Below are 10,873 nucleotides of genomic sequence, written 5' to 3'. Positions count from 1 at the left end.
TCACCATTGAATTCTTAGCACTAAGCCTGACACATAGGAGACATTCAATACCTGTTTAATCTAAGCCAAGTTGTATGTAGATTTTTTTTCCAGCCATCCATCCATCCATCCATCTATCCATCCACCCATCCATCCATCCATCCAACACCCATTTGCCAAGGGCATACTCTGTCCTTGGTACTGGATTGGGTTGGGTTTATAGAGACAAAGTCAGCTTCTTATAGCTCACATCCTAAGCAAGGGAGACAGTCATGGGTAACCCATAGTACCAGTGGGGACCAAATTTTCTGATAGAGAAGAGCCCTAGGAGCATGAGGTAGGCATTCAACTTGTGGGAGGTAAAGAAGGACAAAAAAAAATTCTGAAGGAAGGGCAGGCAAATCAAATAAAGACACAGATCATCTAGTTCAAAGCCGTGATTTTCCATTGTCTCTTTATAAAGTTTCTTTGGATAGTAACATAAGGACATGTGTAAAATAGCTAGCCCTTGGTATTTGCTCTCCAAAACACTTCAGTTGTCATCATTATCATCATCCTCACTGTTGTCAACACTGTTTGCTCTGCAGGGAAGGTAGAGGAGAGTACCTGTGTCTTGCTGGTTTGTGTTGCGCATTTACACCATCCTGTCCCATCTATGCTTAGGGCCAGGTCTCTTAGTTTCCTCAAAGTTTAGAAGGTGTGGGAGAAAGGAGTGACCTTTGTCATTGGAAGGTGGGGGAAAACTTCCAGGGTCCACAGGGGATCCTGAGGCTCTAGAGGACTTGAGAGGATAGTGAGGCAATTTGCTTGACTTTTGACCTTTCTTCCTGGGTCTTCCCCTCCTCAGTGACAGTTGGGCCTTGTGCCATCCACCAGGTGAGAACACAGCATTTGTCTCCTCTGGAGGACACAGCATCAAAGTGCCATCTTGAAAGCAGAGACCAGCCCTCACCAGACAACCAAACCTCCTGAATCCTTGATCTTGAACTTCTCAGCCTCCAGAACTGTGAGAAAATAAATGGTTGTTCTTTATAAATTACCCAGTCTCAGTTATTTTGTTATACCTGCACAAAATGAACTAAGACAGAAATTAGTCTTAGCATATTTGAGATAAGTGAAGAGGGAGTTCAGCTCTGGTGTGGACCTAAGTTTTTGAGGAGGGGTGCTAGGGGGCACCAGTGCTGGCTTTGGGAAGCACACTTTGTTCAGGGCATGGGACACATGCCCATCAATCCAGGCTCTCCCGAAGGCTCTTGATTATGAGTTCTGTCCTCATAGTAGATAGGAGACACTGCAGGCATTCACATGTGGGAAGACTGATGGGGAGCTCCAGCATTCAGATTTCCATCAAACCACACATCCTCAGCCTCAACGTGGTATGAACCAGCCCATGGCCAACACACCACTGTTTCTTTTTGTTGCAAGGTGGCCAGTTCAGATTGACACTCAGAAAGGAAGGTTTCTAACTGAACCAAATGCCAACCAACAACATTCAACCTTCTAATCAGGAGACAATTTAGTGGTGAGTGAGTACTCCCAGGTCTGGCTGTATGCTAGTTACATGCAAAATAAAATCTAATAGATCAAATAAAATAATTCAAATACATTTATTTGTGCTTAATTAGGAACAAAGGGACTACAGTGTTCAACATCTCTATTCTCTTGGCATTTGGCTTCTAAAAATCACTGCTATGGCCTATGCAACTCCAAAACATGATTTTTTCCTACAAATTTGATCTCTCTCTCTCTCTCTCTCTCTCTCTCTCTCTCTCTCTGTGTGTGTGTGTGTGTGTGTGTGCTACAAATTATTGGGGAGTTTATAACCACATTTGATAATAAATTAACACATTGCCAGAATTTACACTTCTGGTCTAAAAAGCATAGAGGGAAGTGATCCAACACCTAACTTCTCTGCAGTGTAGGAAATTATTGAGTGAAAAGGGTCTGGCTGATTGGAAATTATATCCTCCTAACAAAAATCCACTGTGTTTCTCTCCTTCATATGCACGTGAACCCGTGTTATCTCATATTCTCTTGCTGTCTCTCATACGTGTGGTAGGAGGCAAAAGAAAAGGGTTTTCTGGAATGTTCTGGAGCTTATGGAAATTGTTTCCATTTTTCAGGCTTTTAGAGGTGGTAACAATGCAAAATACTACTTGGTTTTCAATGTGGCTCTGCTAGAGAGACATTGATTGTATCTTGTAAATGAATCTTGTCCAGACCTATATGGCCTAGTGAGTGTTATTGATTTCTAAGTAGTCATGCTGGAAGACTGTGCACCTGTTCCACAGGTGCTTTGGTTGCTCTAAACAAGCCATTCAATAACTCTCATTCTTCTTTTAAGATGGCTTTCAGGGTCATTTTACAAATTATACAAGAAATTTATTCTCATTATCATCCCAGCATTGTGCAGAAGAGCAAGCAGAGTGGTGAGACAGTAGAGTTCAAGGTACTCAGCCATCAGGCTAAACTCGTAATGACCTTGGGCTATTTTCCAACATTTAAAACCCTCCTCCCAAGACAACAATTTGACCTCATTAAGGAGATATAAAAAGAATGTGGCATAAGCTTGGGAAGTAACTTTTGTTCATTTGGTTGGTTTTCTTTCCAACTTTTATTTTAGGTTCAAGGAATAAATGTGCAGGTTTGTTACATGGGTAAATTGTGTATAGTGGGGGCTTTGTAGACAGATGATTTTGTCACTCAGGTAATCAGCATAATACCCAACTGGTAGTTTTTCAATCCTCACCCTCCTCCTAACCTCCACCCTCAAGTAGGCCTCTTTGTGTCCACATATACTCAATGTTTAGCTCCCACTTATAAGTGAGAACATGTAGTATTTGGTTTTATGTTCCTGTATTAATTCACTTGAGATAATGACCTCCAGCTTCATCCATGTTGCTGCCAAGAGCATGATTTCATTTTTATGGCTGCATAGTATTCTGCGGTGTATATGCACCACATTTTCTTCATCCAATCCATTATTGATGGGCATTTAGATTGATTCCATGTCGGTATTGTGACCAGTGCTGTGATGAACATGTGTGTGTGTGTCTCTTTATGATAGAATGACTTATATTCCTCTGGGTATGTACCCACTAATGGGATTGCTGTGTCAAATTATAATTCTAAGTTCTCTCAGAAATCTCTAGACTGCTTTCCACTGAATTAATTTTCTAATGACTGAAACTAATGGCTGAACTAATTTACATTCCCACCAGTAGTATATAAGCATTCCCTTTTCTCCACACCCTCGTCAGCACGTGCTATTTATTGATTTTATTAATAATATTTATTTTGACTAGTGTGAGGTGGCATCTCATTGTGGTTTAGATTTGCGTTTCCCTAATGATTAGTGATACTGAGCATTTTTTTAATATGCTTTTTGGCCATGTGTATGTCTCTTTTGAGAAGCGTCTGCTTATTTCCTTTGCCCATCTTTAAATGAGGCTGTTTGTTTATTGCTTGTTGATTTATTTAAGTTCCTTATAGATTCTGGATATTAGACATTTGTTGGGGTCTTCTGTGGTTCCACATGAATTTAAGGATTGTTTTGGCCATTTCTTAAAAAATGACATTGGAATTTCGACAGGAATTACACTGAATCTGTAGATTGTTTTGGGTAGTATGGGCATTTTCACAACATTAATTCTTCCAATTCATGAACATGCGATATCTTCCCATTTATTTATGTTTTCTTCAATTTCTTTCATCAGGGTTTTACAGTTTCAGTACATAGATCTTTTACCTCCTTGATTAAATTTAGACCTAAGTATTATTTTTTTTGGTTGCTATTGTAAGTGGGATTACTTACTTAATTTGATATTCAGATAGCTTGTTATTAGTATAAGGAAATGTTCCTCATTTTTGTATGTTGATTTTGTAATCTGAAACTTTACTGAATTTATCAGTTTTAACAGTTTTTTAGTGAAGCATTTATGGTTTTCTATACATAAGATCATGTCATCAGCAAATAGAGATAATTTTACTTCTTCCCTTGCTATTAGAATGTCTCTTATTTCTTTCTCATGCTTAATTGCTCTGGCTAGAACATCCAATACTATGTTGAAAAGAAGCGGTGAGAGTGGCATCCTTGTCTTGTCCCTGATCGTAGATGAACAGCTTTCAAATTTTCATCATTGAGAATGATGTTAGCTACGGGTTTGTCATGTATGGGCTTTGTTTTATTCAGATAATTCCCTGTATACCTAATCTGTTGAGAGTTTTTTCTTAATCATGAAAGAGCGTTGAATTTTGTCAAATAGTTTTTATGTATCTGTTGAGATGATCATATAATGTTTATCCTTCATTTCATTAATGTGGTATATTTCATTTATTGATTTGCATATATTGAAGCATCGTTGAATCCCAGGGATAAATCCTACTTGTTCTGGTAAATTATTCTTTCAATGTGCTCTTTAATTTAGTTTGCTAATATTTTATTGAGGATTTTACATCTGTGTTCACCAGGGATATTGGCTTGTAATTTTCATTTCTTGTAGCGTCCTTGTCTGGCCTTGGTGAAAAGGTAATGCTAGCCTTGTAAAACAAGTTCAGAAGTATTCTTTCTACCATGATTTTTTGGGAAGGATTCGTGAAGAATTTGTATTAGTTCTTCTTTAAGTGTTGGGAAGAATCAGTAGTGAAGCTGTTTGATTCTGGGCTTTTCTTTGGTAAGAGATTTTTTTTTTCAACTACTGATTCAATCCCTTACTCATGATTGGTCAAACCAGATTTTCTATTTCTTCATTCTTCATTCTTGATAGGTTGTATGTATCTAGGAATTTATCCATTTCTTCTTGGTTTTACTATTTGTTGGCATATACTTGTTCATATTAGTTTCTTATTATCGGTTGTATTTTGGTGGTATTAGTTGTAATGTCTCCTCTTTCATTTGTGATGTTATTTATTTGAGTAGTTACTCTTTTTTTCCTAGCTGGTCTAGCTAAGGGTTTGTCTTTTCTTTTTTAACCTTTTCAAAAAACCAACTTTCAGTTTCATCAATGTTTCTATTGTTTTTCTAGTCTCTATTTCAGTTATTTCTACTCTGATCTTTGTTATGTCCTTTCTTCTGCTAACTTTGGGCTTAGTTTGTTCTTTTACTAATTTATTGAGGTATAACAGTAGATTGTGATTTTTTTCCATATATAGGTATTTGTTGCTATAAATTTTCCTCTTAGGGCTGCTTTTCCTAACTTTTGGTATGTTGTGTTTTGATTTGTGTTTGTCTCAAGGTATTTTTTATTTCCTTTTTTATTTCTTCTGTGATCTATTAGTGTGCTCAGCATCACTAATCATTAGGGAAATGCAAGTCTATTTGCTGATGACATGATCTTATGTATAGAAAACCATAAATGCATCACCAAAAAACTGTTGAAACTGATAAATTCAGTAAAGTTTCAGGTTACAAAATCAACATACAAAAATGAGGAACATTTCCTTATACTAGTAACAAGCTATCTGAATAGCAAATTAAGTAGGTAATCCCACTTACAATAGCAACCAAAAAAATTAATTTAATCAAGGAGGTAAAAGATCTGTGTACTGAAACTGTAACAGAAATATGTGCCACATATTTCTATATTTTCCAAGATTTCTCCTGTTATTGATTTATAGTTTTATGCCATTGAGATCTGAAATGATACGTGATATGACCTCATTCCTCTTACATGTGTTGAGATTTGTTTTGTGGCCTAAAATATGATCTACCTTGGAAGATGTTCCATGTGTACTTCAGAAGAGTGTGTATTTTGTTGTTGGATGGAATGTGCTGTATATGTCTGTCAGGTCCATTTGGTCTAAAGTATAATTCAAGACCAATGTTTCTTTATTAATTTTCTGTCTAGATAATATGCCCATTGTCCAAAGTGGGGTATTGAGGCACCATACTATAATAGTAACTCATTCTGTCTCTCCCTTCAGATTATTTAATAATTGCTTTACGAATTTAGGTGCTCCAATGTTGGGGGCATATATATTTGCAATGTTACAAATATATATTTGTATATTCTTTATTATTATGTAATGATGTTTGTCTCTTTTTATAGTTTTTGACTTAAAGTGTATTTTGTCTAATATAAGCATAGCTACACTTGCTCCTTTTAGTTTCCATTTGCATGGAATATCTTTTTGCATTCCTTTGCTTTCAGCCTATGTGGGTCCTTACTAGTAAAGAAAGATTTTTCTTGTTTTTTTTTTTTTTTCATCCATTGAGCCACTCTTTTTATTGGATGATTTAATTCATCTACATTCAATGTAATTATTGATAGTTTGGTAGGTCCCTTGTTTCTTTCCTCATCTTTTACTGTTTTCCTTTGTAGTTTGATGATTTTCTGTGGGGGTACACTTTGAAATCTTTTATTTTATATTTTGTGCAACTACTATAGGTTTTTGCTTTGTGGTTACCATCAGGCTTACATAAAACATGTTATCCTTAAAACGGATTACTTTAAGCTGACAATAATTGCTTTTAATTGCATACAAAACTCTACACTTTCACTTCCTTTCTCCCACCTTTTGTTTTTAATGCCATAATTTACATTTGTTCTTGTATTTATATTTTAAAGAATTTATTGGATCCACAGTTATTTTTAATAAGTTTGTCTTACAACCTTCCTAGTAGGAATAAAGTTACTTCACACCACCCTTTCAGAATTAGAGAATTCAGGGCTTAATTGAATCCTTATCTTACACAATTAAAAAATAAACTCAAAATGGATTAAAGACTTAAAAATAAGACCCAAAACTGTAAAAATGCTAGAAGAAAATAGTGGAAAATCTCCCTAACAGTGGTCTAAGCAATGATATTTTTGGATGTAACCCTGAAAGCACAGGAAACAAAAGCAAAAATAGACAATTGGGGTTATATTAAACTAAAAAGCCTCTGCACAACGAAGGACACTACTAACAAAGTGAAGAGACAACTCATAGAATGGGAGAAAATATTTGCAAACCATACATCTGACAAGGAGTTAATATCCAAAACATAGAAGCAACTCTAACAACTTGATAGCAAAGAAACAAAAACCTGATTTAAAAATGGGTGTTATAGTTTGGATATTTGTCCCCACCCAAATCTCATGTTGAAATCTAATCCCCAATGTTGGATGTGAGGCCTGGTGGGAGATGTTTGGGTCATGGGAGAAGATCACTCGTGCTTAGTGCTGTCATCACAACCATGGGTTCTCACAAGATCCGGCTGATGTAAAGTGTGGCACCTCCCCTCTCTCTTGCTCCTGCTTTCACCATGCTTTGTGCCTGCTCCCGAGTAGCCTTCTGCCATAAGTAAAAGCTCCCTGAGGCCACTCCAGAAGCTGAGGAGATGCCGGGGCTATGCTTTCTGTATAGCCTTCAAACTGTGAGCCAATTAAACCTATTTTCTGTATAACTTACCAATCTCAGATATTAATTTCTCACAACAAAAGAATGATCTAACACAATGGGCAAAGGACTTGAGCAGACATTTCCCAAAGGAAGACACACAAATGGCTAACAGGTACATTAAAGAATGCTCAGCATCACTAATCATTAGGGGAATTCAAGTTAAAACCACAATGAGATATCACCTCACATCTGTTAATATGGCTTTTATCAAGAAGAAGAAAGATAAGAAAGACAAATACTGCATGATCTAACTTACATGTAAAAATCTAACAAAGTTGAACTCATAGAAATAGAGAGTAGAGAGGCTAAGAGTGGGCTGGGAGGGAGGGAATGAGGAGTTGCTGATGAAAGGGTACAATGTTTCAGATTGAGAGGGGAATGGGAGTTGTTAATCAAAGGGTACAAAGTTTCAGAGAGACAGTAGGGATAGATTTTGAGATACATTGCACACCAGGGTGACTATAGTCAATAACACTGCATTGTATATTTCAAAACAACTAAGAGAGTAAATTTCAAATGTCTTACCATAAAAAAGATAGGTAAGCAAGGTGATGGATGTGTTAATTAGCTTGATTTAATCACACTGATTGTATATATACGTTAAAACATCGTTTTAACACCTCACAGATGTATACAGCTATGATTTGACAATAAAACAATTTAACAGCCCACAGAACCACGTCCTAAATAAATAGTTATTATAAACTAAAATGAATAAAAGCAAAAAAAGACGTACATGAGGATGTGAATATACTTGGTCTATACCTGCCAGTGATGCTCTGGGACAAGAGGCTGAGAGAGTTGAGGTTTCTAAGAGGCTCTGTGGGGGCTTCCCTGCCTTCTTTGGCAGGGTCAGGCATTGCTGGCAAGGCAGGCTTTGATGTGCACTGTTCTTTGAGACCTGTTGTCTCCTCCTGGCCCTCGTCAAGGGGACTAAGTCAAGCAGTGAGGGGCAGAATCACAATTTAACAAATGCCACAGAAAGTTATTGTTGGCAGTTCCCTATGTAGAGCTAGTTCAAGAACCCTCCAAAAATCTTCCTTGTGGTTACCATGTCACTTTCAGATATGTCTCAAGAAGACTTCTGTTGGAACAGGAATACATTACCTGGTTGGAAGAATACATTAATCAATAGCAGCTACTAGTAGTTTTGCAGGAAGTAGCTCACCTCCTCACCAGAAAGCTGCTTCAAGGTTCTATGGACACAGAAGCCAGGATGAGGCTTTCTCAAGAGTGAAGGTTAGGAGGAAGGTAGAAAGGATGGGAAGATGGCAGAGGTCTAGCATACAAGACTCTCCCAGAAAGGCATTTGTGGGAGTAATGTAGGGACAATTAGAAACTTGAAGCTTGAGCCTGGGAAAGGAGACCTCTGGCAAACCATGTTTTCTTGTTTTATTAGGGTGCAGTCTTGTCCCATTTTCTACAGCACTGTTTCCCTCTCCTACCCATCTACTTTGGAGAGATGCAGAGGAGACAAATACAAAGAGGGGATTAAGTTTGAAAGAATTCTACTTTCTATTTTTTTCTGAGATGAACCCAAGGGTATTAAGTTTGAAAAAATTCTACTTTGTATTTTTTTTCTGAGATGAACCCAAGGTGATATTTCTCAAAGAGGTGATAAAAAACCTGTTATTTGAAATTGCAGTGTAGTGTCACTAAGAGGCTATTTCCTATTCAAGCCAAGAGGTTCCTGGAACCAAAGGAAATTTCTTTGTGCTTTTTCAGCTTGGTCTTGAGATTTCTGCCAGTGCCATGGGCCAAGGCAAGCAGCCTTCTGGGACAGTGGCCCTTTAAATGTCAACCAACTGCTGTCCTAGAAAGAAGAGAGAAAGACAATTAGTCTGAGCATGGCATTTGGGACTCCCTTTCCCAATACTGCTATGTATTTTGAATGCCCTTATTTATAGTTAAAATTTTCTAAGTCACCCAGGTGTGCAGGATTTGAACTATATTTTCTCATCAAATGCTTACTCTCAGAATCCAGTCTTATTCCTTTCAAGACAGTGCTTCCCACAGAAATACAAACTACCATCAGAGAATACTGTAAACAAATCTATGCAAATAAACTAGAAAATCTAGAAAAAATGGATAAATTCCTGGACACATACACCCTCCCAAGACTAAACAAGGAAGAAGTTGAATCTCTGAATAGACCAATAACAGGCTCTAAAATTGAGACAATAATTAATAGCCTACCAACCAAAAAAAGTCCAGGACCAGATGGATTCACAGCCGAATTCTACCAGAGGTATAAAGAGGAGCAGGTACCATTCCTTCTGAAACTATTCCAATCAATAGAAAAAGAGGGAATCCTCCCTAACTCATTTTATGAGGCCAGCAGCATCCTGATACCAAAGCCTGGAAGAGACACAACAAAAAAAAGATAATTTTAGACTAATATCCCTGATGACCATCAATGCAAAAATCCTTAATAAAATACTGGCAAACTGAATCCAGCAGCACATCAAAAAGCTTATCCACCATGATCAAGTTGACTTCATCCCTGGGATGCAAGGCTGGTTCAATATATGCAAATCAATAAACATAATCCATCACATAAACAGAACCAATGACAAAAACCACATGATTATCTCAATAGATGCAGGAAAGGCCTTTGACAAAATTCAACAGCCCTTCATGCTAAAAACTGTCAATAAACTAGGTATTGATGGAACGTATCTCAAAATAATAAAAGCTATTTATGACAAACCCACAGCCAATAACATACTGAATGGGCAAAAGCTGGAGGCATTCCCTTTGAAAACTGACACAAGACAGGGATGCCCTCTCTCACCACTCCTATTCAACATAGTGTTGGAAGTTTGGCCAGGGCAATCAGGCAAGAGAAAGAAATAAAGGCTATTCAATTAGGAAAAGAAGAAGTCAAGTTGTACCTGTTTGCAGATGACACGGTTGTATATTTAGAAAACCCCATCATCTCAGCTCAAAATCTCCTTAAGCTGATAAACAACTTCAGCAAAGTCTCAGGACACAAAATCAATGTGCAAAAATCATAAGCATTCCTATACACCAACAATAGACAAACAGAGAGCCAAATCATGAGTGAATTCCCATTCACAAGATGAAGAGAATAAAATACATATGAATCCAACTTATAAGGGATGTGAAGGATCTCTTCAAGGAGAACTACAAACCACTGCTCAAAGAAATAAAAGAGGACACAAAGAAATGGAAGAACATTCCATGCTCATGGATAGGAAGAATCAACATCATGAAAATGGCCATACTGCCCAAGGTAATTTATAGATTCAATGCCATCCCCATCAAGCTACCAATGACTTTCTTCACAGAATTGGAAAAAACTAAAGTTCATATGGAACCAAAAAAGAGCCTGCATTGCCAAGACAATCCTAAGCAAAAAGAACAAAGCTGGAGGCATCACACTACCTGACTTCAAACTATACTACAAGGCTACAGTAACCAAAACAGCATGGAACTGGTACCAAAACAGATATATAGACCAATGGAACAGAACAGAGGCCTCAGAAAT

At 37.3% G+C, this 10,873-nt stretch overlaps 1 long non-coding RNA gene across 1 annotated transcript in view; it reads right to left on the bottom strand.

Moving 5' to 3' along the window:
* Positions 1–415: 415 nt before the first annotated feature.
* Positions 416–10,873, bottom strand: part of LOC134761495 (uncharacterized) — a 34,414-nt gene continuing 23,956 nt past the window's right edge. The window contains exons 2-4 of the long non-coding RNA XR_010140174.1: positions 9,559–9,720; positions 8,099–9,175; positions 416–983 (exon numbers count right to left, since the gene is read on the bottom strand). This is a non-coding gene — a long non-coding RNA (uncharacterized LOC134761495). The remainder of the gene's footprint in view (positions 984–8,098; positions 9,176–9,558; positions 9,721–10,873) is intronic.

The sequence above is a fragment of the Pongo abelii genome, chromosome 4, assembly GCF_028885655.2.
Source record: "Pongo abelii isolate AG06213 chromosome 4, NHGRI_mPonAbe1-v2.0_pri, whole genome shotgun sequence".
NCBI lineage: Eukaryota > Metazoa > Chordata > Mammalia > Primates > Hominidae > Pongo > Pongo abelii.
Note: the sequence above shows the minus strand (reverse complement) of the source record. Positions and strands in the feature narration are given on the sequence as shown.